The following is a 24,802-nucleotide window of genomic DNA, read 5'->3' as shown; positions in this document are numbered from 1 at the left end:
CTGGTCCAACTGAGGCGCCAGGTGGAAATGGCATGGCAAGCCGTTCCACAGGACTACATCCAGCATCTCTACGATCGTCTCCATGGGAGAATAGCAGCCTGCATTGCTGCGAAAGGTGGATATACACTGTACTAGTGCCGACATTGTGCATGCTCTGTTGCCTGTGTCTATGTGCCTGTGGTTCTGTCAGTGTGATCATTTGATGCATCTGACCCCAGGAATGTGTCAATAAATTTTCCCCTTCCTGGGACAATGAATTCACGGTGTTCTTATTTCAATTTCCAGGAGTGTATAACAATTCCTTGGTAAACACCAGGATTGCTTCTTTTTTACTCCACGACTTTCGCTCAGCTATTACAGACTGTGATCTTTCGGACAGGAAATCACGAATCTAGTCTAACTGTGACGATACTCCAGACACATAATTAATTAGAAGTCGGTTGTGAGGAACGGTTTCAAAAGCCTTCAGGAAATCTAAAAATGTGGAAACAATTTGACGTCCCCTGTCGATAGCACTGATTACTTCGTGACAATAATGATCTAGTTGTGTTTCACAGCAATGATATTTTCTGAATCCGTGTTGGCTCTTTGTCAATAAATCGTTTTCTTCGAGATGATTCATAATGTTTGAGCACAGTATATGTTTCAGAAGCCTACTGCAAATTGACGCTAGTCATAAGGGTCTTTAATTCAGCGGATTACCCCTATTTCCTTACTCGAATATTGGTGTGACATGTACAACTTTCCAGTGTTTGAGTATGGATCTTTCTAAGAGCGACCGGTTGTGTACTACTGCTACGTAAAGAGCAGTTGTATCAGCGTACTGTGAAAAGAACTTGACTGATATACAATCTCGACATGACTGGGGTGGATAGCGATCACGCACGCTTCTCTCCAAAATAGACCGCAAAGGCTGAATAATATTGAGGTCTGGTCGCTGTGGTGACCAGGGCAGATAGTCCTAGTCATAGCCTATGGGATTAAAATCGGATGATTTAATCGGCCTATCGAAATGTGACAGTGTTCCTCAGTGTCCGTCGTACCAGGGAAGTGAGCGTGCAGCGCTGTGAAGACGGCTATCTTAGGTGTGAGTGAGCACAGGATACTGAAGAAAAGGCAACACTTGGTCACTGAGGACTTTGGAATAAACGTCCTGGTTCGTGTTGACTGTGGGACTTGAATGAATGGGTTCGCGTCGTTGTACGAAAAACAAAACTCAGAACACTTTCGGATTGCCTCATTGGGCTGTCGGTACACACGACGTCTGGAATCTTTTGGAAAGAGGTAAAATCGCGACCCGTCGGACCACTTCAGACGCCAGATACCGTCCAGTTTCTCTGTCGTTTGCTCCACTGATGGCGTTCAGCTTAATGTGCCGCTGTGAAGAATGGCCTTTTGTGAAACACCCAATTCCGAACGTCCATTACATGCAGTTCACTTCGCATCTTTCCTTCGGATACTGGATGAGGCATAATTTCATGACCTGATGGCATCAATTCTCACCAGATTTGAAACCAATTGTCACTGCCACGGTGCGACACTAGGCTCTGGTCCCCGTCGGTTAGGCCATTTGCATCACCACTTCTTTAGGGCGTGCGACGTGGTTGCGAGTGGTGCAACACTCCATGCAGAAACGTTAGACTGTCTTCACAGATACATCAACAAATCTGAAAACTTCAATCACCATATCCACAATGGCTCGCCGAAATACGATAGCTCATTTCTGCCATTCTTTCCCGTCTCCCCGTCGACCCAGCCTTCTGCGCAGATTCCTTTCAACTTAACTGGTACATGCGGTGGACGGTCCCATCACCCCCTGGTAGCAGTTCAACAACTTACTACCCTTCTAGGCGAACAGTGCGCCCGTTTTATACCGTGTCTGACATTTTATCCGCGGAATTATAAATCACTCATAATCACGAGCGTCACCAATATTAAATTATTTGGGGTGGGGTGCGGGCTCAAGAGATAGGATGTAGATCATAAGGGGCTCTAAACGGGAGACCCCCTGAAAAAAGCTGAACGAAATTAGGACCAAAAAACCCTTTTTGAAGCATTATGGATGACTAAGCTGTCACATTTCAAAGGCCCTTAAGACACCTAAGGCATGCCAATTTCAGCCAGGATTAAAAAGTATTTTGCTATTAGCGGGTATAAAAGAGTTGTATAATATTAATATTTAAATTTCCCGACAGTGTGTGTGTAATTATTATGCGTTGTGTCCTAAACAACTGAGGATACTATTTCAAACTGAAAGTTTTCAAACTAAATTCTGCTTGATTTTTATTGAAAATATAAATAAATAGTCTATCACATATAAAGTTTTATTCAGTTTCTTTTTCAAACATTAAAAATACATTTAAAAACACAAATGGAAAAATATAAAGACTATGAATAAAAACAAGCAGTTAAAAAGTCAGAAACGATAATTAAATACGGTATCAACAGCATACGGTAAAATAATCGTGTAAAGTTCATCCTAAAGTGATCCAAATACATTTCTCCTGTTGCCAAAATTGAATATAAACTTTTCACCAACATTTCTTAAGTCTATTTGATACAACAGCAACTTGTGCATACTGCAAACTGCTACGTGATTGAGCCTCTGTTCTGTCACTGTTGAACATTTTGCATCGTGACTTGGAGCTGGCGCAGAAGCATAAGTGATATCAGTGCTTCAACATTAGCAAATAAAATGTATAGAACATAATAAACTATATCCCACATTTTGATCAGTTTAGAAGATAATTTATCAATTCCTATAAACCAGGTCTTCTACTACATTGTATGGGTAAAACTGAATAAAATGGAAAACATTCTGTAATAAATATTTACTTAATGTTATGCTTTGCCTTCTAAAACTCTACAGCAGTGATGAATTGTCTTGAACTCTGTTCATAGCAGTTCCTCTTGACACATGCACTGATTATAACTTCATTATTAAAACAACACCGGATTGTATGTGACTGTAGAGAGGCGTTCGATAGCTGGTCATCTGCCTCATGGCTACTCCTCCTGTAAACCTGCAGCAAAACCAAGCAGATTCGCGCTTATCCATCCCGCTCCTTCATCACTCTTAGTCGCAACAACACAGTTCATTAAAACTTAGAAGGAATTTTGTCTTTTTTTTAATAATATAGTAGATTTGATCTACTGGCACGTTAGTAAACCCTGCGAAAAACATTAACGTTATTAGTTGGAGAAAGGCAATGAAAACAAATGAAGAATGGAAATGTAAAACATGCCTTCATTTTCTTCAAAACCATGTTTTCAGTGCTGCTGTGTTCTCGTCCCCATGCTTATTCTAAGTGTCAAATGATAGAGAAAATGTTTCAAATATTCATTCCTTTTTGCCAAGCAGTACTTCCCTCAGATATTCCAAGTGCCACGAGTCAGAGTCTTCATTCCGAAAGATTTAGGCCCGATTATTGAGTCAGTTAAAGCTATGCACCGATTCTATGGAATTCCAATGTATAGAACCGACGTCTTTGATTTCAGAAATGTTGCTGAACATTGTTGCCAATGCAAGTGCGTAAGATCTCCAGATACAGTATGATCAAAGTGTCTCATACTCATCTGTGTCAAACAGGTATTAAAAATTCTTACTCTGATACAGAACACTGAAAAAATGACAGTCTATTCGGAAGAACAAAGACCATTTGCAGATGAATACCATGTCATACTTCATCTGTAAGACCAGTAATGTTTATTAGTTACAAAACAGAAACACCTGTAGACGATGTTGCCATTTCTTCCTCAACAGTACAGGGAACTTTACAGTAATCTTTGTAACATCTAATCCCAAGAATGGAGTTGTATAAGAAACAAGAACAAATTCTGAGTGATTTTTTCATGAATTTAATTTTGTTATTCTCTTGTAACAATGTAAAAGAAACGAGACATGATTTTTGTTGACTATTGTTCTATTAGTTAAAATGTTATTGCTGTATTTCTGCCTTGTACTATCACCTCTATGTTAATGTCACTTGGAATAAAAACTCCTTATTCGCCTTAAAACAAATCACTTTCCTGATCTGACTTCGTAACATCAAAATATTTGAGGACTAAGAAGTAAAATGATCGAAGTAATTATCTGCATTGATGAATCAGAGTTATTAAATCCAACTGCCATAATATGTTTCTCTGAACATAATGTGAGTACTGGTATGGATATCTAAAGTGTTAAAGGATTTGGGTTAGCATCTCACTTTCGTAGAGCAGAAATGGAGAAAGGAGAAGTTCCACACTCATCAGGAATTGTCATAAATTTAAGAACATAGACATTCATAAATTTTGTCTAGACAGCACGTGGAAGCATGCGCAACAGAAGTAGAATTTCAAAATAGATATTCCACAATAGCAAGTGTATATCAAGCATCTGTAGCCTTTAATCCGTTTGTAAACCACCTTGAAGCTATAAAAGCCTATTTAACAATAAACAACAAAGAAATAGTTGTTGGTGGTGTTAATTTAGATTTTCCTAAAAATTTTCCCAATAAGAATTTATGAATAACACTAGCATTCAGCTTCATTCCTACTGTAAACTTCCCACCTATGGGTCTAATGTACAAAACTATATTACAGAAACAATTGCCTCTCAAACTATGGCATACAGTTCCTTTTGTTCAAAATTAGTACCGAACAGGATATACGATCTGCCAAATCTGAATTCAAGAGGGTTGTCAGTAAGACAAAATTTGATTATTTTAGGGCAATCCTCACAGGCACGAACTGGAGTGAGGTATACAGCGCTCATGACATGAATGAAAAATACAACACTTTCAATAATAAAGAACTTATCTCGTTTGCATACTGTTTTCCCCAAAAACTAACCCAGATTAGACGAAACTTTACAAAGAAACCATGGATTACTTGACAAATAAAGGTATCCTGTTAAACAAAAAGGAAACTGTATCTGTTAGTCATGCATAGCTCTGATGTTTTCATAATTGTTACTGAAAAGATGAAATTGTCACGTTCAGAAGATGTTGCCATGGAGTACCTCAAACCATATGCTTGTGACGGTACGTCACATAAATGGACATTTGGAGAAAGGAAAAAGAAGTTTTTGTTATGAGACATGTGAATTATAAATTATTTCAAGACTGTGTACGTGTCCGCGATGTATAACAAATAGTAAAGAACGTAAGTTATTATTATCAGAACACAAATATCGATGTAATTAACAAAACACATTTTTTGGTATAATCTCTGTGCAACATAGGCCATGAAGATCAGAGACAATGATTTGATTGAACTAGCTCTCCTGTTTTGTTTCGTCTAGCGGTAGGCCGCCATTGTAGCGCTGGATAATAATTAATGTAAGTTTTTCTGTACTTTTTGCAAAATATAATAGAAATTGTTATTAGAAAGTGTGTATTATTGACTTAGTTGTCACCTCTCATGGTGGCAACCATTAATTTTCATTAACCAAGGTTTTTACAGAACTTCGTAGTGCAGGGAATTCATCTCCCCTAGCAGAATTTAGTCGGCCATTACGCTGGCTGTATTATTTAATTAAAATTTCATATCATAATATTAAATGTAACGGCGATAGACTTCTCCATTTTGATCATTCATTAATTTCAAAGTTAAAGACAGCAGTGATAAATTTCATTTATTAAAATCCACATCACTGAATGAGTTCATTATGTTTCATTTTGGCCGCCTAACGGCAGATGAGATTCTCTCCGCCGGCCTGAGTGGCCGAGTGGTTAAAGGCGCTACAGTCTGACACCGCACGACCGCTGCGGTCGCAGGTTCGAATCCTGCCTCGGGCATGGATGTGTGTAATGTCCTTAGGTTAGTTAGGTTTAAGTAGTTCTAAGTTCTAGGGGACTTATGACCACAGCAGTTGAGTCCCATAGTGCTCAGAGCCATTTGAACCATTTTTTTGAGATTCTCTCCAGTTTTGCCTTGCAAATAATGAACAAGAAATATTGAAAATCATTACATTCCGCAATATCTCAGTTAATCTTTATGTAATTTGGTAGATAAATAACCAGTAGCCCCTGAGACCCATATTAATAATTACAGTTTGCGTAAGAATACACATATTTCCTTCTCTAAATAGCAGCGCTCACGCAAACTACTTATCAGAAGGCGGTGAGTCGCGCTCGGTGTTTAAAAAATATTATATCGTACGTACTTCGAGGCAGCCGATGTCCGTACGAGTGTTATCGCGGTATAAGTTAATTTAAAGTCTCATGCTAGCCCAAAGTATTTAAAGCCACCTCAACCAAAATCATAAAATATATAATTATAAAAACAAAAATATATAATTATTATATAATTATACCGTGATATGCTACACTAACTCCCCTGACATAAATATGACTCTCACTACAGCAGTAGAAATAATGTCCACCATAAAATCCGCTGGTGGTTATGATAAAATATCAAAAAGTTAATTAAATAGTGTGCTTCTAAGTTTACTAACATACTAAGCTACCTGCATAACCCGTCGTTTATCAGTGGGACATTTCCTGAATGGTTCAAATATGCAGTAGATATGCTTTTGTTTAAGAAAAGAGATAAATAGATACCATCCATTTTTCGTCCAGTTTCACTTTTTCCAGCATTCTCGATAAAGGTAATAAGCTATTGGTCTCTTAAACAACTGACAACTAATAGTATACTGTCAGTGTAACAGATTGGATTTCTAAAGGGTTCTGGTATTGAGAAGGCTCTCTACACGTGCAGTGAAAATTTATTTAATTCATTAGACAGTAAATTACAGGCTACTGCTATATTCTGTGATCTGCCAAAGGCATATGACTGGGTGGCACTAAAATTCCACAATGTACCGGGTCATTTTGCAAAATAGTTCAAATCCTGTACTTCTTGTAGGAAACGAAGGCTTTTATTAGGAAAGAGAGTTGTATTAAACTATCAGTCATCATCCAACTTGGGACTAATTAGTTGTGGTGTCCCACAAGATCAATCTTAGGGCGCTTACTTTTTCTTGTGTATATCAATGATCTTTCATCAGTAGCATTACTAGATACCAGGTCTGTTTTGTTTTCAGATGATACAAACATTGCAATAAATAACAAACCAAGTACAGCCTTAGAAAGCTCGGTTAATGAAATTTTCAGAGACATTAGTAAATGGCTCCTAGCCAATCCTTTCTCACTGAACTTTGAAAAGACACACTTCATGTAGTTCAAAACTTGTAAGATGTTTCCCCCACCGTATACGCCGAAAATACGATGACAGACAGAGAAAAGAAGTGGACGGTGTTAAATTCTTGGGATTATAGTTCGCTAATAAACTCACCTGGGAGAAGCACATCACACAACTGCTGAAGCCCCTAAACAAATGTCTATTTGCAATCCGAATGTTGTCAGACATAGAGATTATAAAAATGAAAACGCTGGCGTACCATGCTTATTTTAATTCCATAATGTCATTTGAGTATTTAGATGGGTAATTCACCAAGCCAAACTATTTTTCCATGTCCCAAAACGTTTAATAAGAATTATTTGGGGTGTGAACTGAAGAACATCCTTCAGAGGCCTGTTTAGGGATCTAGGAATATTAACTGCTGCTTCCCAATATACTAATTCCTTAACGAAATTTGTCATTAAAAATGTATCTCTTTCAGACCAACAACTCACTTCATGGAGTCGATGCTAGAAGTAAGAATAATTTCCACAAACATTTAAAGTCACTTATTTTCGTCCAAACAGGTGTCCATAACTCAGAAACACATATTTTCGTTAACTTACCAGCAGCCATAAAAAGTTTGCCTAGCAGTAAATTCCAGTTTAAGAGGAGCATAAAAGATTTATTGATGACCAGTTCCTACTCCGTTGATGCATTTCTTATTAGAAACAACTGATGTGCGTGTATTACTAATAATATCAAATAACGCTAGTACAAATTCAGTGGAGCAATGCGACCATTGTAAATAGGTGTTGTAAAATAATTATCCTACTCAATATTTATTACCTCATAAATGAACATATTTTTCCAAATTTTTATTACTCATTTCACATCCACGACGATCATTCCACTTGGAATCTGTGTAAACTACATTAGCATATCTGTTTTTCATTGTAAAAGCTTATTGTGTTTTCTTGTTTTTACGACATGTTATACATCCTGGAGAATCTCCTCATTATGGATCAGTTGGAACGAAAAGTATATCTAATCTAATTTAAACTAATCTGAAGGAATTATTCATTTTCTAATTTGTCTCTTTTTTTTGTAGTACTAGTAAGGCGGTTAGCATAGTTCTGTGGTATCAGAACACCTCAAGTTTTTGGATACAAATAAGTTACATACAAAAAGAGATACTTGAAGGAAGTCATTGTCCTGCTTTTTTTAGATAAAGACTATTTCATGCTTTTGCGCTATTAGCTAGTTCCTCCCCATTGGGCATAAACAAGCTATCTCTGTCACAGAGAAAAACTGGTCACCTACCTTCCTTGGTAAAGGTTATTTATGAACGTGGTGGTTACGGGCACAACTTTCACAGGTGTGAATTCCTTATGTAAAATGATGAAATGCAGCGGATATTTGTCGCTGTGACAGCGTGAACCACAGTAAAATCCGTTTTTAGATGTTGACGATGTCATGTTTTTTCTTTTCTTTTTTTTAATGTGAACTAAGGAATGTAACATATACAGTCCCGACACTCACTGCTGCAAAAATTGTTAGCCTCAGGCAGTTGGTGCGACACTAGCGCCTCAAACGGCGAGAAAGCACCCGTAAATTTAAATTTTGTTTTTAATTATTTTTTTAGTTGACTAGCGAAATAGTTATTACATTTTTTGCGTTCACAGCACTAGTAAATCATCAAGAGATATGAAGATCTTGCAATACATGCAAAAACAGCCGAATCTCCCTGATTCAGTGACATAAGCTAGAAATTAATGATGAAGAAATACCTTCGAAAATGTGAATACAAACACATATTTCATGGATGAGAAGAACATGTTTCTTTTGTTGTTTGTTCTTATTATGACAGGCACTTTCCTTGACACTTAACTACGCTGTAGGGAGCCTAATGTTTCGTACAGTCATACACTTCACTCAACTTTCTAATACAGGTACATAAATACTTTTGTAAATGTAGTTACTTTTGCATCAAACGCGAATGTGTTGAAGATTATTTCAGTTTGTGGTTCAGATGCGCAACAATTGTGGAATTGTGGCTATTGCTTTACTTCTTTTATAATCACGTCTGCGTGGTTTTCTCCTCAAAAACAGTTGTGGTAGCTTATCTGCAACGTTAAATAATGTAGCTATTGCATTCCATACACGTTTCCTATGTTCTACATTCACTGATTTGACTGGAAATGTTGTGAAGAAAACTACACGCTTTTTAGTACACATACGACGCCTTTCTGCAAAAGATCAAGTCTTCTGCTGTTTACTAGCAATTTTTTTGTTCTTATAGAACACGATATTCTCCAGTAAACATAGTAGGTTACAAGAAAATCGTAAGCATACTGTTCTGTAATGCAGCGGTTCACACTTGTTACTGTTGCTACTGTCAGAAAACCTGCATAAAGGGGAAAGTTGTAGTCTTCCTATTGTTGTTGCTGCAGTTTATTGCGCTACAGACGCTCCCGTTTGAAAAACATTTCTACAGATCAATAGAATCAATTTAGTTTCGCTTTCGCTTTTACAAGAACTTGGCGAACTTAACAGTGCAACTTCCTGACCGCTTGGCTCGCTGCAATCGCAGTGGGTAACAAAAGATAGACGTGTGTCGCGACTCTTATATTAGACTGTGGTATCCCGGTAAGAGTTCGGACATCGATTTTTACCCTAGTATTGGAATGCACAACCTGGCTGCTACCAAATCCGCTCAAATCGCGCGTCTTGGCCGCCTGTAGTGGGACGAAATTGAAGCGTCACCCATCCACCAGTGTCAGCCCAGTTTGCAGGTGAATATAAGTTTAATTTAGTTTTGTTTATGTATTTTTGTAATATTTTGTAATGGTTGTGAATTGTCTAAAGTTTTTGTATTTTTTTTATGTTTCATGTACGGAGAGGGCTGCGCAACGAACGGAGACAGCATCTTCGCTGCCGGAACCAGAGAGAAAATTGCTGGCCACTATACGTCGCGGGTCGTCAGTCAAAGAGCAACAGAAGATCCTGGAACCGAGTTGTTGCGTCGTGCTTCTAAAAAATAAAATAAATGAAAATTTATAATGTTTTGTACAACAATGATATCATAGGAAATTTAATCTTATTAGTTTTGTCTCGTCAAGGCTCAGGTTCAAGTCTGTATGTAGGAAGATAATAAACTAGTGGATGCTACTAAAGTTGAAATACGTGTCCTGAGGATTTATTTATGAAGAATTATGTGAATGAATTAATAATATATTTGACAAGATTATTGAATTTTGACAGAGTTCATCGCAACTTTGAATCTCAAAAGTTTATTCATTGTGTGGTTCTACAGTAATATCGATTAAATCAGATAACGTGTATCAATATAATTTCTGAGGAGAAACAAACGACATCTAAAATTGAAAAAGTTTACGCAAACCAATTGACCCGAGTGACCTAATTCTGCGCATACGACTCAAATGATGTTTTACAATTTCGTCCAAGAACCATTCTGAGACAATTTAAGAAGAATATAAATAATTTTGAAGTGGGTTGTAACTGACGTAGATGACGAAGTCTACACATGGTCATATGTCGAAAGAAAATCATTTATAAAGAACTTACGTCGTTACACTACACGCCCTGCACTTCAGCATCACCCCGACGTGTCAATACAGCGCTTGAAAGCATGCTAGCCGCTTGACACGCAGAATTACTCCATCCTTCGTAGCGACAGGACAATAGCTGTTTCTGATTCAGTAGGATAGCGGATGGGTTAAGACACTAACTCGCATTATGGATGACGTCGGCTCCAATCATCATCCGATATTCCCTATTTAGGTTTCTCGACCTTCCCCTGAAATATTCAAGGCAAATGCTGCATGATTTCTTTGAAAAGAACCAACTGATATTTCCCTCTCTATCCATCCCCATTCCGAGCCTGTGTTTAGTCTGTAGAAATGTCACTGTCGACGGCACTTTAAACACTTGTATTCCTTCCTTCTCTATTTTGGTAACTCCTGACAATATTCTTTCAAGCAAAACCCAGACGTGTGTCTTCGTATTCACATCAGGTCAGTAGGTTAGACAGGGACTGAGATTGGACAAGCTTTCGATTGATACCCTCACCTTCTGGACTCCCATGCACGAAGAGATATTACTCGCGAAAGACATCAGCACGAGGCAGATCTGATGCTCAAATGACAAAGTAATCGATTTTAGCTGTCAAAAGGGCTATGCGTCAAACCTTGAAGGTTAGTGTGGTAGAATCTTATCGGAAGACCTATCGCAAAACCGAAAGAAGTTCTGGTCATATGTAAAGGCTGTGAGTGACGGAAAAGTTTACGTCCAGACACTCGTGGATGACACAGGAGCTGGAACGCTAAACTCTGTTTTAAATGTTCCTTTAGAAAGGAAATTCCAGAAGTACTGCCCCAGTTTAAATGTCGAACCACTGCAAAGTGAATGATATACTTAACAACTTTGAGATGTCTTGACCACAATTTTATTACGCCAATACGCATTACGCGATTCGACATCACATGTATATCAAAGGCTATAAAATACAAAGACAAAGCTGGTATCGGTAGAAATACAAGAAATTTTGCATTTTCACCAATTAAAAGGAGCCATAGTATAGAAAGTACAAAAATGGTTTAAAGCTTACCAAGTGCTTAATGTCATCACTATGAGTCAGTAGAAACTTGTCTCCAAATGCTTGCATAGTATGTCGTGAACATTCTTTCGCAACAGGAAAATACAAACTGACTTCAAGGGTCAAGGTTGATACCTAGCATTTTATTCCACTTTGTATCAGCATTGATCCTGAAGTCAATTTGCACTTTCTTGTGAAGAAATGTATCCATTTAGACACGTTTCTACTGGCTCATAGCAATGACATTAAGCATTTGGTAAGCTTCAAGCCACGTTTGTACTTTTCACATTGCAGTTACACTTAACTGGTGAAAATGTAACACGTCTTGTATTTCGGCTGATACCAGTATTTTATAGTCTTTGATAATGACGCAATGTCGAAATGCGTAAGGCTTAGTGGAATAAGGCATCTCAAAGTGGTTAAGTGCATCCAATAGCCGCTTTGTTCACAGGGCTTTTATGCAAATGTTGTGAATGATATAGGTACTAGCGTCAATAGGAGGGAGGAAGAACTATGTCTGCTAAAATCAAACAGGGCTGCAGGGCCCAATGGAATCTTTGGGAGACTATATACAGAATTTGCGTCTGAGTTAAGCGTTTATTCAACGGGATGTGCCACAGATCGATCGAGCAAACTGGGTGTAGTAATTTGTAGAGACATGAAATGGAATGATCACAAAGGCTCAGACGTAGATAAAGCTGGTGCCGACTTCGGTTCATTGGTAGAGTACTGGGAACATGTAATCAATCTGCAAAGAAGTACAAAACACTCGTTGGACCCATCGAGCGATTTTACTCTAGTGTGTGAGACCTGTAGCAAAGCCGGCCGTTGTGGCTGAGCGATTCTAGGCGCTTCAGTCCGAAACCGCGCTGCTGCTACGGTCGCAGGTTCGAATCCTGCCTCGGGCATGGACGTGTGTGATGTCCATAGCTTAGTTAGGTTTACGTAGTTATAAGTCTAGGGGACTGATGACTTCAGTGCTTAGAGCCATTTGAGCCATTTGAACCTGTACCAAATGCGACTATCAGGGAATATTGGAGGTATACTCGAATGTAAATATTTTCAACATTTCGCGGCCCTGTCAGCAGCTGTATAAATATTAATTTTAATTTTACCAACAGCCTCAGTTGCAACTGAGGCTGTAGGTAAAATTAAAATTAATATACTCGAATGGTCACAGGCTTGTTTGACACACGCGAGAGCATCACAGAGATGCTGGGAGATTTGAGCTGGCAGATGTTTGAAGGTAGGCACCCACTACACCGTGAAAGAAGTATTAAGTGAGGAATCTAGAAATGCACTAACTACAGCTCCCTCCGTATCGCTCATATGAGGACCGCGTAGAGGTCTAAGTATCATTTCAATGATTTAAATGATCGTTTGTACATAAAAGCACATTGCTGTCCACAGCTATAGTGTACAGTTACCGCACAGGATTGTTTCGCATACATACCTGAAACTGAATCGCATATCATGATTAATTCAGTTCACACATAAGAAACATCCCCGATTTAGAGCAGGTAAAAAAACACACATCATTTGTGTTGAAAGAAACAGCCCAAATTCAACAATGAAAGAAGAGAGGCAGGGATGCAGTTTATCTCCCTCGCTTTTTGATCTCCACGTCGACGATGCTATTTGCGGACGCAGTTTTAAATCAAAAAAACAAATGGCTCTGAGCACTATGGGACTCAACTGCTGAGGTCATTAGTCCCCTACAACTTAGAACTAGTTAAACCTAACTAACCTAAGGACATCACACACATCCATGCCCGAGGCAGGATTCGAACCTGCGACCGTAGCGGTCTCGCGGTTCCAGACTGCAGCGCCAGAACCGCGCGGCCACTTCGGCTGGCTTTTAAATCAAACACTGGAGTGCAGCTGAATGGCGTGTCTGTATTAAAAGAACTTATTTATGATGACGGTTTTACACCGACGTCTAGAAAAGAAAATTACCTTCAGATGTTTGTTAGTGAACTGTGTAAAGATTTTTTTAAGAATACGTTCTGGATATTTCGATGCAAAAAACTAAAACTGTGGTTATTTAGGCAAACAGCAAACTCTCTCTAATATTATCAAATGGTTCAAATGGCTCTGAGCACTACGGGACTTAACATCTGAGGTCATCAGTCCCCTAGAACTTAGAAATACTTAAACCTAACTAAGGACATCACACACATCCATGCCCGAGGCAGGATTCGAACCTGCGACTGTAGCAGCAGCGCGGTTCCGGACTGAAGCGCCTAGAACAGCTAGGCCAAAATGGCCGGAACTAATATTATCGTTGATAATAAAATAACAGCACGTATCAAATTCCTGTGAAATATTGAACACGATATAACGTATGATTATGATAAAGATATACAAAATAACGTGAATACGTGTAGTCATATTTGCAAAAAAGTCACCAGATCTCTAGAAAATAAAACTATGAAACAAGTGAGATTAAAGTTTTTATAAGTCGAAAGCTCTATCAACATTATTATATGGAATTGAGTAGCGGGTTTTAAACAGAAAGCGAGAATGTGTGGATAAAGTTTCTAAGAAGTGTCAATGGATGTAAAAATAGCAGACAGAATCAGACATACCGATATCAGAAATGAACTAATCATCTGATACATAAAAGAAAAATTAGGAGAAAATAATGGGAAAGGAATGAACATCTGCGAAGAGTGGTGTCTGAAAGATTAGCAGTAAAAACAAAATAACAACAAAGGAAAATTGAAACGAGACCCCGTGAAGAACCAAGAAAAAATGGGAAACGTAGTATTTAATAAATGGCCTAAAAAAGAAAGTGAAGAAACAAAAAGAATATAAGAATCAGTACTTTTTATTGCATTTTTGCACACATTCCGAAGAGTTCGCACCCCTGTCTGCTGAAATAATGGCGTTTTGTATAAACAGCAGAAAACTAAGAAAACTTGCCGGTTGTTCCTCGACGACGTTCATCTCCGCGAAAGGAAACTGACTGAGTTAACATACGCTGTGCCGGGACTGGAAAATACATGTCCAGGTAGTTATATAGAACCGGACACTAAAGCGAACGTGTCCCATATTGAAAATAAGTGAAAACTGCATGATTTATCGCCCTTTTGAAGGCGTATTACAAGGTGAATTTCGGACTGCGCACTTATATCTGTCCATCTCCTGTGGTCAATAACGTTTAATTTAGTGACTATACATGTGATATACTGCTACATTCCTAAGTACTGCCACGACACAAGGATGCATTAGAGTCAGGAACCCTGGACTAAGAGTCATTAACGTTTCAAGTCACAGCCAATTACTTAGTTTTAAGGCCTCGACACTAAAATCACGAGAACTGCTGTCCTACATTCGTAATGAAACATTCGACAGCCTGAGTACACATTTGTTATTCCCTTTTGTTCTAGTTAAGACGGTGGTCGTTAGGCGCCAGTTTAGGTCGTTTGACACTTATCGACTGTGAATGCAGTACAACGGCGTCAGTTGTTACTGGCAACGCTGCAGCTGCGGCATAAAATACGTAACGGCCGATCAGTCGTCAAGAAAGTAAAGTAGCGAAAGGAAAGTTTGGAAATTAGGAAGGAGTCACTGACAGAATTCAAGTTTTAAGCAGATGAAGAGGGGGGGGGGGGGATAGGGGAAGGGAGAGCGTTGGCCTGGTCTCGATAGCAAAGCTGGTAAGAGCATTTCCCGCAACAGGGAAGTTTCTGAATTTAATCACGACCCGACACACAGTTGTAATCGGGCAGGAAGTTTCACAGTGACGTACATACTGCTGCGGAGTGGAAGAGTCACTCTTGATTGTCGTAATCTTCAGCACAACCATTGGTTTGGTGTAGCTAGTCTACCGCGCGCAAGCATCCTCATCTCTGCATAACTACCATATATGAATGCATCTGAACCATCTTACTGTACTCAAGTCTTGGTCTGCCTCCATAACTTTTAGCCTTTCCGCACATTAAAAGATGCCTGAGGATGTGTCACAACTCCTTTTTCCCCCCCTTCACTACAAACCTCATCATAAGTTGTTCGCCCTGTCCATCTCATCTTCAACATTCTTCTGTAGCGATACATTTCATAAGTTTCTGTTTTCTTGTCTATACTGCTTATCTTCCACGTTTCACTTTCGTATGAAGCTACACGTCAAACAAATACTTTCAGAAAAGACTTCTTGCCGGCCGGAGTGGCCGTGCGGTTCTAGGCGCTACTGTCTGAAGCCGAGCAAGCGCTCCGGTCGCAGGTTCGAATCCTGCCTCGGGCATGGATGTCTGTGATGTCCTTAGGTTAGTTAGGTTTAATTAGTTCTTCTAGGCGACTGATGACCCCAGAAGTTAAGTCGCATAGTGCTGAGAGCCATTTGAACCATTTGAACCAAAAGACTTCTTAACACTTAAATTTTTTATTCCATGTTAAAATATTTCTCTCCTTCAGAAACGTTTTTCCCCTGCCATTATCAGTTATCTCGCTGCCAAAATAGCAAAACTCGTCTACTACTGTAGCGTCTCATTTGCTAACCTAATTACTCTCCATAACTTTTTTTTTTACTTTTGTTGACGTTCATCTTACAACTGTCCATTCCGTCCTACTGATCGTCGAAGTCTTTCTCATTCTCTGAGAAAATTACAACATCATGGGCAAATCTTCGAGTTTTTATTTTTTATCCTTGAAACTTGATTGTCATTCCGATTTTTTTTTTTTGTTGAAATCTTATGGGACTTAACTGCTAAGGTCATCAGTCCGCCGGCCGGTGTGGTCGAGCGGTTTAGGCGCTTCAGTCTGGAACCGCGCGACCACTACGGTCGCAGGTTCGAATCCTGCCTCGGGCATGGTTGTGTGTGATGTCCTTAGGTTAGTTAGGTTTAAGTAGTTGTAAGTTCTAGGGGACTGATGACCTCAGATGTTAAGTCCCATAGTGCTCAGAGCCATTTGGACCATTTTGGTCATCAGTCCCTAAGCGTACACACTACTTAACCTAAATTATCCTAAGGACAAACACACACAACCATGCCCGCGGGAGGACTTGAACCTCCGCCGGGCGCTACAGTCCGGAACCGCGCTGCTGCTACGATCGCAGGTTCGAATCCTGCCTCGGGAATGGATGTGTGTGATGTCCTTAGGTTAGTTAGGTTTAAGTAGTTCTAAGTTCTAGGGGATTGATGACTTCAGAAGCTAAGTCCCATAGTGCTCAGAGCCATTTGAACCTCCGCTGGAACCAGCCGCACAGTCCATGACTGCAGCGCCTTTGACCGCTCGGCTAATCCCGCGCGGCAGGTCTCTTTTCGGTTCTCTTTACTTCTTGCTCAGTGTACAGATTTAATAACGTGGGCGATAGGCTACAACCTTGCCTCAGCTACTGCTTCCCTTGTACCTCCTTCGACAGTGATAACTGCAATCTTGTCTCTTATGTTATGGATTAAGATTCATTATATCGAAATAAAGCTTGGTGATAACTACGGTAAGAGGCAAGCTATCAGCTAAGTAAAAGTGCTTTATACTCCTTAAATGCAGCGATCTTCCCTCCATGCGTACAGACTCGATGTAGCGTTAACGCCAGGTGAAAAGGCATACCAGCAATGTAAAAGGTCTGACAGAAACCAAATGCGACTGATTGCATTACTAAGCAACTAATTGCTGTCAAGAATTAGCGCGCAGCTGTTTCTCAATCTCGAAATATCCCTTCAAAAATGGCTCTGAGCACTATGTGACTTAACTTCTGAGGCCATCAGTCCCCTAGAACTTAGAACTACTTAAAGCTAACTAACCTAAGGACATCACACACACACCCATGCCTGAGGCAGGATTCGAACCTGCGACTGTAGCGGTCGCGTGGTTCCAGACTGTAGCGCCTAGAACCGCTCGGCCAACCCGGCCGGCTATCCCCTTACAATTGTAACATTAGCTTTCATTTGGGATATTTAAATCATATCCCTCTAATGTTTCAAGTGGCAACACAGGTCTACAATTTGATATCTTGCAAATTTTTTAAATCATTTTAGGTGATACCAATAGTTCAGAAATAATAAGGGTCTTCCTCTATCACATAAGGGCTTTTTTTGGGGGGGGGGGAGATAATTATAAAGAACCATAAAATTATAGAAAACCGTACATTCCAAAAACTTTATTAAAAACGCGACAAAATCAATAAAATGAGGCACTCCTAACATTATAATACACACTGTAGAGCCAAAGAAACTGGTACACTTGGCTAATACAGTGTAGGGTCCCCGCGAGCGCGCAGAAATGCCGCAACACGGCGTGGCATGGACTCGACTAATGAATGAAGTAGTGCTAGAGGGAACTGACGCCATGAATTTTGCAGGGCTGTCCATAAATCCGTAAGAGTATGAGGGGGTAGATATCTCTTCTGAACAGCATGTTGAAAGCCATCCCAGATATGCTCAATAATGTTCATGTCTGGGGAGTTTGGTGACCAGAGGAAGTTTCCTGGAGCCACTCTGTAGCAATTCTGGTCGTTTGAGGTGTCGCATTGTCCTACTGGAATTGCCCAAGTCCGTCGGAATGCACAATGGGCATGAATGGATGCAGGTGATCAGAAAGGATGGTGACGTACGTGTCACCTGTCAGAGTCGTATCTGTCTTTGTACCCCTGTTCCATGTACTTAATGTTTTGATGGAATCTTTTCCCTGTTCCTCACGCACAGCGCGAGAGGGCCTGAAATGCAGCTTCAAGCCTACTGAGGCATTCAATACATTGATTTTATCCAGTACGTTTCTTACTAATTGTCGTAATCAAGGTTTCTGCAATTGCCAAGAAACGTGTTGATAATTTGTTTAAAGGATATCCAAGATGGTTTTCCATTTCATCCAGTTTGTCTTCAAATGTTTCATCTTTCATTAGTTTCCAAATGTCAGAGCTGATAAAAATCACGTTCTTTCATTTTAGCTTTTGGTAACCATCGTAGCTTTCTTGCCACATACTTGAAAGTGACACGTAATTTTGGCTGGACTTTCATAAATTGCTTCATAATACCAATTGTTATATGTAGTCGAGTCAGACGTTATTTGGGGGGGGGGGGGGGGGGGGTCCACCTTTGAATCGGATACTACATTACCCACCCAACTTTTGACGTTCTAATTGGCCATGTTTTTCTTTTTGTTTTTTTTAGTTTTATTGTTTGTCTTTTGCACGAATGTTCCGTTAGCGTAGGAAGTAGAGATGGGTCGTTCCCAAACTAACGGGTCCAAAGGAACGGTTCACCAAGATGAACGGAACGAGCGAGGAACGAATTCTAAGGAACGGTCTTTCATAACTCACTTCAGTCGCTGCCTTCCAATTATAGTTTCCGGGAATGGGAAACGGTCGGTCTCGTTCCAGCAGCCTCGGTCCCGTTCCCATCTGCCTCGGTCTCGGTCTCCCTCGGCCGGACTCGTCTCCTTCGCGTGGCCACTCGTCGCAGTTCCACTGCCGACTGCTCACAGTTCAGTATCAGGTTGTTGTTCGTTTCGTTCGCTTCGCACGCCCATTCTAGATCTGTTTCAAAACTTTTTGGAACTCTGAACTTCTGGTTCTTTTCGTATTGTATTCAGCGTCCACGACCGGTAATTAAAATGTATTTTACAACTACGAAAACCACATAAAAATTACGTGGTATGTAATTCATACATCTTTTCAGGTAACAAAACGGCGTATCAGCTTACTTTACTATTTCGATAAACAAAGACTTTTTGTTATTACATATGCAAAGGACGTCGGCACGGCACACACGAGTGACCATTTTCCGTCTTTTTTTGATCAAAGGTAAAACAGCATGTACATTGTTATGGAAGGCAGACCGACTTACAACCAAATGAAGCCCGCGCTTTGTAATCGAGTGTATGGTGCCACATTTTGTAAAGAGAATATGATAACTCCTACAATATTATTTCAGTGGTAAAGGGTGGCGCACGAAAAATCGGCCCCGAGTACTAGACTGTTCATTGTCGCTTACTAATCGTCATCTATCGTTTCGAAGTTGTTTGCATTAGCTTATTTGTTATTTCTTCACTGCCTAATTATTACATTTTTATCTATTCTGCTCGTAGCGATCAGCAAATGGTGCGCAATTGGCGAGCAGTCTGTACTCGGGACCGGTTTCTCATGCGCCACCTTATATTATTTCACTGCGATCAGCCACATAACGCTACAGTTGGCTAAACGAGATGTTTTGCAGAATCACGAAATTTACAAGTGTATGAGAATTCTGTTATGAATAAAAAGTCTGTACTCCAGGGGGAAGGCAAGTCCCCCTCTTGGGGCCTTCCATCTTCGATCACCTATGCTACTAATTTTCAATTTTTCATAAGAACCATATACCAAGCACACTGAACGGTGAACGAGTAAAAATGAACGAACGGTTCCCAAAAAAGAGCGATTACCAGTGAACTAGTTCCCAAGTATGAACGACTTTGCCCATCTCTAGTAGGAAGCAGGGGTCCTGTGTTACAACTTGAATATAGTCGATGTGGAAGAATGATTTGTCCTGATCCCCAGTCTTGCGCCAAAGTACGCAAAATATGCTCCTTTGTGTAAGACTGAGGCTGTCCCACCTCCTTTTTCACTGCTAGTTTGTCACAAATGTATCTGAAGTGGTTAGGATATTAAATAATCTCGTGAAGCCAAGAAATACGCAAAATCGGACACCAGTCGGTTTATCACTCGTTGTTGAAGTTTAAGTGAAAAACGATACCTAAAGCAAACATTTAGGTCTTAACTTTATAATATCACCGAAATATTATAGATTATAAAACAACATGTTTTTGTAGCAGGGCACATTCGCGGAACAATACAGGCGTTATTATAACGATTAAATACACTACTGGCCGTTAAAATTGCTACACCAAGAAGAAATGCAGATGATAAACGGGTATTAATTGGACAAACATATTATACTAGAACTAACATGTGATTATATTTTCACACAATATGGGTGCATAGATCCTGAGAAATCAGTACCCAGAACAACCACCTCTGGCCGTAATAACCGCCTTGATACGCCTGAGCATTGAGTCAAACAGAGCCAGTTGCTCGGCCACCATTGGCCAGACGTTTTCAATTGGTGAGAGATCTGGAGAATGTGCTGGACAGGGCAGCAGTCGAACATTTTCTGTATCCAGAAAGGCCCGTACAGGACCTGCAACATGCGGTCGTGCATTATCCTGCTGAAATGTAGGGTTTCGCAGGGATCGAATGAAGGGTAGAGCCACGGGCCTTAACACATCTGAAATGAAACGTCCACTGTTCAAAATGCCGTCATTGCGAACGAGAGGTGACCGAGACGTGTAACCAATGGACCCCATACCATCACGCCGGGTGATACGCCAGTATGGCACCGCGATGTCGCCTAACACGGATGCGACCATCATGATGCTGTAAACAGAACCTGGATCCATTAGAAAAAATGACGTTTTGCCATTCGTGCACCCAGGTTCGTCGTTGAGTACACAATCGCAGGCGCTCCTGTCTGTGATGCAGCGTCAAGGGTAACCGCAGCCACGGTCTCCGAGCTGATAGTTCACGCTGCTGCAAACGTCGTCGAACTGTTTGGGCAGATGGTTGTTGTCTTGAAAACGTCCCCATCTGTTGACTCAGGGATCGAGACGTGGCTGCAGGATCCGTTACTGCCATGCGGATAAGATTCCTGTCATCTCGACTGGCCGGTGGGATCCAGCACGGCGTTCCGTACTACCCTCCTGAACCCACCGCTTCCATATTCTGCTAACAGTCATTGGATCTCGACCAACGCGAGCAGCAATGTCGCGATACGATAAAAGGCAATCGCGATACGCTAACAATACGACCTCTATCAAAGTCGGAAACGTGATGGTACGCATTTCTCCTCCTTAGACGAGGTATCACAACAACGTTCCACCAGGCAACGCCGGTATACTGCTGTTTGTGTATGAGAAATCGGTTGGAAACTTCCCTCATATCAGCATGTTGTAGGTGTCGCCACCGGCGCCAACCTTGTGTGAATGCTCTGAAAAGCTAATCATTTGAATATCGCAGCATCTTCTTCTTGTCGGTTAAATTTCGCGTCTATAGCACGTCATCTTCATGGTGTAGCAATTTTAATGGCCAGTAGTGTATACTAAATCTTTGCGTGGTTCACATAGGTAAAAAAGAAATACGGGATATTGTCTGCATCTAAAATAAATCATCACACCGTTATTAAGTCGTAACTCTTTTAGTATAAGAATTTACGTAATATAAAAAAAATATCTATAGATCTTATACTTAATTCTTCCTTGAGATGTTAAAGTCTAATCATTATGTACAATAATGATGGAATCTGAAGAAATGGATTAAAATTTGTGCTGTAGCCAGGTCTCTTTGCTTACTAGACAGAAATGCTAACCATTGCACCACCACAGCACTATAGTTTACATTGCTGCATGGACTACCCATATCCAATGCCAGCCCCAACAAAAACGTCGTACCTTCAGCTTATTTTCCACTTCTAGCGTTCCTACCTAGTAAGCAAGGGGATCTGCGTTCAGGTCCTGGCTGTAGCACAAGTTATAATTCATTTCTTCAGATTCCATCGTTATTGTAGATAAAGATAAGACTTGAATATCTCAAGGAAAATTTAATTATAAGATCTACAAATCTATGGGGTGCTATTCCAATGCTGAGAACCTCGGCACTAGTAACAATCTAAGAAGGGGAAAATAAGCTGAAGATATGAAGTTTGTGTTGGAGGGGACAATGGACCTTGGGTAGTCCGTGTAGCAATGTTTACTATAGTGGTTACATTTCTACGTCGTAAGCAAGGAGATGCGGGTTCAGGTGTAGCATGTAGCACACATTTTAATTCATTTCTTCAGATTCCATCATAAAAAAGATATTTGAGTTTGAATTTGCCTCTAAGGTTTTTTACCAACGGCAAGCTTTGTAATGCATACGTGCATTCCCTTCACTTGTTTATGCTAATTATTACGCACATTTATGAACCTTTGCGAGTTCTAAACGCTCGGGGATGCTCTGTAGCAGCCAGGATACGTGTCCATCTGACAATTATTCGTCAGCAAGGAGCATTAACGATAACATCATAAGAGGCAATGTTGTGCAACCTTAGTAGGGACAAGATCCGACTATTCGGGAGTAGGATCTTACAATATGAGAAAGTGTTCCGAGACAAATTTCCGTCACACTGTCCACAAACGGGACGTCAGATCCGCCTGGCAACAGCGATCTGAACGCCCATTGGCTGAGAGTTTTGAAATCTATATGCGTAAGAGACGAGTGGAGTATCCCTATTGGCTGAGGGAGAAAGCTGGGGTCTCTCTTGTGCGTCGGGAAGACGGTGCGAACTTAGTAACAAGACGCCACTCAAAACGCACGGTCGAGTAATCGGAGGCGGCTCCAAAGGGACGGTCGCGATTAGGCAGTGGCAGTAGCAGATTGCACCACTGACCACAAAGATAGAAGTGATAAACAAGATATAAAGTTAAAGTGAACGATATTAATTATCACTGAACGCCACGTGTCGTGGGCAGTATCTATACTTCGCCACACGCGAGTGCACCGAACTCTGACACCTGCATATGTTAACGTTAAGGTTGGAACTAACAGCTAGAGCAGAACAAACTATTTACATAAAAATAACACCTAGCAAAACACACTATTACCTTGAGGACTTAGTCAAACTGAATGGTCTCAATAATGTTATTATTAATCTTCATTGCAGGATCGTAAATTGGGCATAAGTTCAATATTACTTTTCAAACATTTTCCTATCTGACAAAAAATTGTAAATGTATTTCACTGCAAAATTATGGACTGGTTACAGGTTAAGTCACTGTCAGCTAAATACTTTCTATTTAGAATGAAAGTTAAACGGAATTCACTAACAGGTTACTTCTCATTGTCTTTTCAATAAAGAAATTATGGTTTTCATAAATAGTGGTCTATCTATTAATCGTTATCTAGCATGAGCACAATAGACAAACTGTTGGTCCTGTTACGCCATTAATATGCACTTTTAATACACAAGAGGAGCCCAATATTGTACAGAAGTTGACTTGAATAGCAAGAGTAATTAAAACTTTTTATAATTAAGTAACTTTGTGCATTTGAACTACTTTCAATGGAGGGGGCCCTTAATCTTGACCACTGTAGCAGAGCAAACTAAACACACTTTCAGTACACTAGAGAAACAAGTACTTAGCAAGCATGAACATATAACTCTCAACAGTTGCAGGTTGAGAACTTTTACTGCAGTAGAGCACAACTTGATGTGGTTATAAGACAATAGCTCACCTTTGGTTGATTTTCAACAGACTGCGATGTGATCACTTACTAAGCAAAACTTTGTAAGCCTGAGTTTTGAGAACTTTCACTTTGGAAGTTGGCAACAAAATTTTAATAAGCAGTTTTAATAGAAAAAATATTTTCAGCAAGCATTATTCACTATACAACTCAGTTCTGCTAAAACACTGAGCTTTAATGTTCTTTCAATAAGGACACTCGGTAATCACTTAGCATGGGAAAGACCCTAAGTGGTTGTGTGACTAGGGATAAAAAAATCAAGGTAGGTATAAGTTTTCGAGTATAGGTTACCTTATATTTGTGCACACTGAAACATGCAATGAGCTGATCCTTCACCGTACATTACTACAGTGTTCCATTACAGTGATTGCGCAATGTGGTGGCGATTGCATGTTGGTAGGTAGATTTGCAGGTAGAATTGCTGGACTCTGTCATTTCTTGGTGGCGATGATAGATACCAATTCCAGAATAGTTCCAGCTCTTATTCCATCCATCCGAGGCATTGGAAAGTGTCAGGAAAAGCCTTTCTCGGAACCAGTACAATACACAACTTTTACTCGAGCAGTTGATAGTTTGGTAGCTCATCCCCGACTGACTCTTTGTTCCATCTTTTCTACCTAGGCCAACCACAATTTGCGCCCACTACACAGTTCCGTTCCCGAGGGGAACCACAACACCTTTTACATACAAAATAACTAAGAACCCTAAGTGTGGATCAGCATTTACATAACAACAACCAAACATATTAATTGAAACAGAACATTTGCACATATTGGTATTTCTACAAAAAAAAAATATTCACACAGAAGTTACAATTATATACAGTA

At 40.1% G+C, this 24,802-nt stretch overlaps 1 non-coding gene across 1 annotated transcript; it reads left to right on the top strand.

Annotated features, from left to right (window-relative positions):
- Positions 1–5,696: 5,696 nt before the first annotated feature.
- Trnav-gac (transfer RNA valine (anticodon GAC)) lies at positions 5,697–5,780 on the top strand. The gene is given in 2 exon segments: positions 5,697–5,736; positions 5,746–5,780. It is a non-coding gene; the product is annotated as a tRNA-Val (tRNA).
- The last annotated feature ends 19,022 nt before the right edge of the window (positions 5,781–24,802 follow it).

The sequence above is a fragment of the Schistocerca cancellata genome, chromosome 6, assembly GCF_023864275.1.
Source record: "Schistocerca cancellata isolate TAMUIC-IGC-003103 chromosome 6, iqSchCanc2.1, whole genome shotgun sequence".
Lineage (NCBI taxonomy): Eukaryota > Metazoa > Arthropoda > Insecta > Orthoptera > Acrididae > Schistocerca > Schistocerca cancellata.
Note: the sequence above shows the minus strand (reverse complement) of the source record. Positions and strands in the feature narration are given on the sequence as shown.